Below are 6812 nucleotides of genomic sequence, written 5' to 3' on the forward strand. Positions count from 1 at the left end.
TTGCATTTCCCCTTGGCTGCTGTGACTCAGGCGCCTGTTGGGTCTTGCAGCTTCCCCTCTCCCTCTGACAGCACGGGAACGTGTTCCCAGCCAGGTTCAGGGCTGTCACGTTCATAGGGGCTGGGAAGATCACTCCTGTCACCACCTGGAACGGATTACAACTGCTGTCTTTCAGCAGGGCTGAGGAGGAGGAGGGAGCAGAGGCGATGCGAGACTTGCACAGCTGTACTTCGTGCTTTCCCGTGCTCCTCTGCCTGTCTTTGGGGTGGTTGTTTTTGTTTCTTTACCAGCCAGACAAATTGCTTCTTGATGTGCCTCGGTTCTGTTTGCCTGCTTGCTTTTGAAATGGGAAATATCCAGTGAAAGATGAGAAGCGTGGTGAAAAGCTCAACACAAACGATGGAAATGAAGGAAATGTGCTTTCCAAGGCTGAGGTCTTTGCAGACGTGTGTGAGCAGACTCCTCTCGCTAATGGAGAGCAATAATCCCCCTTTCCTGGTGGCTCCTTGTTGACACAGTGCCATATTTAGCTCCAACCACTTGAAATCCCAGCTGCCTGACAGGAAAGGGTGGTTTGTGGTTATTTCTGGACCTCAGGCTCCTCCATTAGGTTTTTCTCTGGAGGGCAGGGAGAGTTTCCAAGCTGGCTGTGGATGTGCCCTGCAAGCTCCCTCTTTTTTTTAATTGGAAGGTGGAGAACTTGCACTGCAGGGCTTGGTTGCTCCTTGGCAAAGTGCAGGAATCAGCGCTCCTCCTGGATGGGATGGGAACACTCAAATCAAATGTGTGGTGCACACATCAAGCTCCAGGCATTTGGGAGGTGCAGTGTTTTCCTCCAAAATTGTGACACTCCTTTCCTGGGGGCAAATCCATCAGTCCCACTGCTCCTCCAGAGAGGCACTTCCTCATGCAGGAGGAGTGATTAGGACATGGGATAAAGGATACACAAAGCTGGTTTAAACTCTGACCAGACATTACATCCTTGGCCACACTCCTGCAGTTTGCCCTGCTCCAGGTAGGATACCTTGAGCCAAACAGTTGGGAAAGGGTGTCTGAAGAAGGCTTGAAACAAACACAGGCTTCTTGGGGGCTGCAGGATCTCCCGACATCTCTTCTGTTGGAGCTGCCTTGCTTTTGGCGAGCAAAAAAAGAGTTGCAGGATAAACTCAGCAGAGAGAGAGGCTCATTCTGCACTTCTGAATGGTGACTAACCCAGTCTTTTATATCCCAGGAAAATGCCAAACGCCAAGACATCTCCTGTGTCCATCCAGCACAGCCTTTCCCCCTCAGCTGGGGACTCCCTAATTATTCCAGTCCTTACTTTTTTGGTGTGGTCAGCTAGGTGTGTACACATCCCCTACATGCCAGGGAAAGAGAGGGATTATTTAGGGAGGAATTCCTGATATTCCAAACTCATGCTAAAGGCAGAAGAGGTATTTTCTGTGATTCTCTAGAAAATAAGAAGCCTGGAGATGTTTATTTTCTCATGCCCCTAAGCCACAGACCCCTTGACCTTGTCAGGCTCAAGGAGCGACCTCCGTAACCTCGCGGCCACTTCTAATTTTAACTCCCTGCCCTCTGATCCGAGCACCAGGGTTTGTGCAGCTCCAACAGGAAGCATCCCTGCTGACCTTTCTAATTCCAGGAGCTTGATGCTTGCTTATCCCTGCAATCCACAGGAAAACCCCTACCTAAGAGCCACCTGCACCGTTTGCAAGGAATCACATTTTGCTGCAGCTGAGAGGATCCAGACCTGCTTGGAAAAGGATGTGTTTATTCTCAGCCCTGTGGTGTGAAAGTGGGGCTGGAGTGTGAGGGTGGAAAGGTCAGGCTGTGACGGGCTGGTGGTTTTTTTTTTCCCTCAGTAAGAAGGGCTTTGCCTATTGCAGAGTCCTGGCTGACAGATGTGACATGTATTAACCTTTCAGCTCTTGCATAAAGGATGGTGCTGGGGCTCCTTTTCCAGTTTTAAAAGAGCTGAGGCAGGCTCTTTCAGCCCTGTGACAGAGAGGGAGTGGGCGTAGGAGCAAGGTCAGGACAGCGCTTCCTAAGCGGATGGAAATGCTTCCCTGTGGTGCCTAATTAGTCTATTCCAGCACAGAAATCCTCCCCCTGCACCAGGCCCAACCTGGGAGCTCTCCCTGGTCCAGGGTCAGTCCAGCCTTAGGGTAGTGGACACTTTGGTTCCTGGTCTGGTACTCCTGATCCCCCTGCAGAGAAGACTCAGGCTCATCCAACAAACACCGTCCTTCCCACTGCTGTCCCAAAGCATCCTCTCCATCACAGCAACCTCAGCCACTCAAGGGTAATTCCATATTGAGTTTCATGAATGGCACAGGTAAATCTCTGCAAAAAACTCTTTCTTGTGTACTAAAACATTTGAAGAGTGATTTTTGGGTTGCTAAATATTCAAATTTCTGTATTTCTTTTTCAAGTGTCAGTTCCTTCCCAAGTTATCCAGAGCAGGAACTTTACTGAAGTGCAAGGAACCAACTCCTGCTCTTGAGAATCTCACTGAGCAGCAGGACTCACCCTCTGTAAGGAGTCAGGAACAAGCAAGGAATGCAGCCAGGTTTGGCTCTCCCTCTGTCTTTCCTGGGCTGCAGTCCCTCCCTGGCTGTTCCTCCTTGCATCAGACACCTGATTCATCAAACCTCAGGGACGGCAGGCACAGCCCAGTGCTGCAATCCCTGCAGGAATTCACTGTCATGGAATGCTTTGGGTTGGGAGGAACCTTAAAGTTCATCCAGTGCCACCCCCTGCCATGGGCAGGGACACTTTCCTCTACCCCAGGTTGTCCCAAGTCCCACTCAACCTGGCCTTGGACACTTCCAGGGGTGGGGCAGGACAATGCTCTTCTCTGGGCAGGATAATGCATCAAGTTGTCCTTGAGGAAGGACACAACCCTTCTGCTCTCTCACTTTGTAGGCTGCATGACCCTCGCTGACCCCAATGCACCAGCTAAGGTGAATTTGGGGAGTTTTAAATCTTACCTTGATCTTTGTGGTGACATCAGACATGTTAGCTGGTCTGGGCTGCTAAACCCAGCCACATGATGGAGCAGAAAGGGGACAGAGATTTCACATTAAAATCTGTGATGGTTTGAAGAATGGAGGGCTTGCTGTTAATAAAAACATCCCTGTGTTCCTGATAACCCAAATTATATTTCATGGCAGAAGACCATGATCTTGATCTCTTCCCAGTCTCCCACCTTGAAGGCAAACACCCATCAGTCCTAACATGCTGTATTTCACTTGGTTTCCCAAGAAACCTGGAGGGTAAAAATAGAACCATAGGATCATAGAATGGTTGGAAGGGACCTTAAAGATCATCCAGTTCTGACCCCTTTCCATGGGCAGGGAATAGAAGGACACTAAGGAGTAACCCGAGGACAGAGCCATAATGCTTGTCCCAGAGGCCAGAATGTTTCATTCAGACCTGGCACCATATTGCACAGCTGAAAATTCCACCCCAAGAAGACAAATTCACATCAAGGGTAAAATTTTGGAGGTTACTAGTGTAGTAATTTAACTTTCTGAGCAGTAATGTCGTAATTTCATTTTCTGCCCTGGGGATGCACTTCATAAATAAGAAAACTTAAGGAATGAGATCAGATTAATGAGGGCTCTGGCAGTATCAGCTGACCACAGCAACATGTGCTGGGAGGGAAGGAGAACTGAGGAGAAAAATGCACCTCACATGTGAGAGATGTTTCTTATCTCACCACTGCCCACGCTGAACTGCGAGGATTTGGTTACATCAGATGTCTTTTGGTGCTGTCAGCCAGTCCCAGCAAGGGACCACATCTAATCCCATCAGGTTTCACCTTCCTGTGACACCCCTGAGCAAGGAAAGAGGATTGTGCATCTCTGGCCACACCTTGGATTCACATCATGCGTTGGAGGGCTCTGCTGGAGAGGAAGGACAGAGAGTGGGGAAAAAAACCAGCCCCCTGTTCCCCTCCCTTCTCTCACTTTCCTGTTGCTCCTCCCTATCTCTTCCTGCCTGGTGATCCTAGCGGACACTGGCCTTTTCCCAGCACTGTGACAGGAATCCAGTGTTCCTCTTGGGCTCGGGGCTGATCCCAGCCAGGGAGGCAGGGAAGGCACCCAGGGAAGCAGGCAGAACCCACAGCCCACAGCCTTGGAAGAAAAGGAGAGGAACAGAGCATCCATCCCCAAACAGGAGTCTGGAAACATGTACAAGTACAGGAGTCTGAGTCTCTTTTCCAAAGCAGGAGTGGTTCTAGAAATGCACGCTCTTGGCTTTTTGCCACGTTGGAGCAGACCAGCTTGTGGAGAATGAAAGGGTGGATTTGTATTAGTCTCATTAATAACCATGGATTGGAATTCAGATCTATGCTAATTACATCTGCAGTTGGTGCTAAGACAGGAAGACTTTTACAGTTTCCTGACCCTCAGGGTCTCAAGAGACAACTCCATGAGCTGGGGTGTCATAAAAGAGTCTTACTGATTTGTGGAGGTGATCCACAGAGAGAGGAAGATCCATTTTGCTCAGAAAGCTGGAGAAGAATTTGAAACAGCACCACTGCCTAGATGTTAACGATGTTATAAAGCCTTAGCTATCAGTAACACCTACAGGCTGGTAGTTCTCCAGTCAACATATTCATAGGCTTTGATCACCATAGAATCATGTGAGGGTTTGGGTGTGAAGGAACATTAAAGCTCATCTTGTTCCATGAGGAGGGACACATCCCACTATCCCAGCCTGCTCCAAGCCCTGTCTAACCTGGATTTGGACACTGCCAGGGATCCAGGGGCAGCCACAACTTCTTTGGGCAGGCACTCACAGAGTGGGTCAGATACTCACAGAGGGAGAAATTTTAATTTTACTGAGTAGTGCATCCCAGTAACTCATCCCAGAATATTGGTAGAGAGTTGATTTTTTTCAGGAATGGTATTACAGCTCCCAGATCTGGGTGAAAAAAAATAAATAAAATCCAAGCATAAAATATGAAGTTTGGCCTATGGAGTGAGTTCCCTGCTGCTTTTACCTTTTCCAGGAAAAAGGTGTGGCATTTGGATCCACAACTTCCAGGCAGGGGAACCTAGCAAGAGACCACCCTGTCTCTATGTCTGCAGTCCCTTCCTCCCCTGTGAGATCTCTGTGGAGTCTTCCCTCAATACCTAAAGAGAGGAAATATAAAATTCTACATCATGGGACAGAGGAGAAATCAGGCCACTGGACTGAGGCACCGCTGGAATAATCCTGTGATTATATATAAGAGTCATATAGAGATACACTAATGGTGACAATCCCAAAAATCCCAGAAATTTAATAAGGTCAAAGTGGGACTTTTGACAAGATCATGCAGTGGCAGGATCTTGTGATGAATGTGAATGCCACACGAATGTCTTCTTGTGAAGAATGACTTCAAGCTGAGAGAGGGTAGAGTTAGATGGGATATTGGAAGGAATTATTCCCTGTGAGGGTGGGGAGGCCCTGGCACAGGGTGCCCAGAGAAGCTGTGGCTGCCCCTGGATCCCTGGCAGTGTCCAAAGCCAGGTTGGATCAGGGCTTGGAGCAACCTGGGATAGTGGAAGTTGTCCCTGCCCATGGCAGGGGGTGGAACTGGATGATCTTGAATGTTCTTTCAAACCAAACAATTCCATGATTCCGTGGTTTTGGAAGAACTGAGTACACTAAGCACAAACAAGTGATGACAGATTGTATCCCAGCCCTTCAGAAATGAAACCACAGAGGGACAGACTGAGACAGTGAAATGGGTTACAGAAAAATTTAAAAAGATCACAAAAGAGAGGCTGACAAGACAGCAAAGTTGACATGGAGGGAAGTGCTCCACCACTACAGACAGCAGTGTAAACTGATCAGGTGTGCCAGAAATAAGTGAAACATCATCATCCAGTTGCTCTCTCTACCCTGAAAAACAGTTTCTGCCTGCCTCTTCTTGTCCAGGCAAGTTTTAAATCTCCTGAGGTTGGGTTTAAAGAGTGTGATTTTTGTTTTCTTGCCTTATTCATACCTGCAGTTCTTCAGTGAACAGCAGAAATAAACACAGGTGGACAAAGCACAGGAACACTGCAGCAGAAAAGATGGGAAGAATGAGCAGGGCAAAGGGAGGAAGCAGCAGTGCAAAAAGGCAGCTGGGAATAGCTGGGGATCAGCTGTAAGAGGAAGGCTTCAGTTTGATATATGGTGCCAGAGACATTATTAATGATTTGATGGTTTTTACCTTTAAAAACTTGGGGTGGATTATTTATTATGTCACCACAGAGCTCGTATGATCTATGAAAGGGATGATAATACGGACCTGCTCCTGGCCTCTCAGATTCACTGCGTTTTTACAGCCTTTAATTAGGACTTAATTCTGCACTCCTGACACAGAGGAAGAGTTTGGGGTATACTTAAAGAAAAGAAAAACACTTCCCCCCTTGCTTAAAATATCCCATTTGACCATGAATGAGCAGCTCTGCTGAGAGTCATCACAGCATTTTCACAGGTCAAAGGATTTATTTTCGTCTTCAAATAATGAATAACCCAGAGAAACACAACTAGACTGGAAATATTGCTAAAGCCCTGACTTTGGTGTCCTTCCATGAAGTTAGCCAGGAAAGCAGTGGGCACTAGCTGCATTCAGAGTGGGAATCTCTTCAGTAGGGTTGGTGCTCTGCATTTGGGAGAAAACTCCTGTGATTTGGGTCCAGAACCATCATTTGAGGCTGGGGAAAGGCACGAGGTACATATCCAACTCAGCCAACATCCCAACTTGCCAGGCACAGGCAGAACTGCAGATAACCCACAGTTACTGGTGTCCTCAGCACCACCTTAGT

This window comes from Parus major, chromosome 3 (genome assembly GCF_001522545.3).
Source record: "Parus major isolate Abel chromosome 3, Parus_major1.1, whole genome shotgun sequence".
Taxonomy (NCBI): Eukaryota; Metazoa; Chordata; class Aves; order Passeriformes; family Paridae; genus Parus; species Parus major.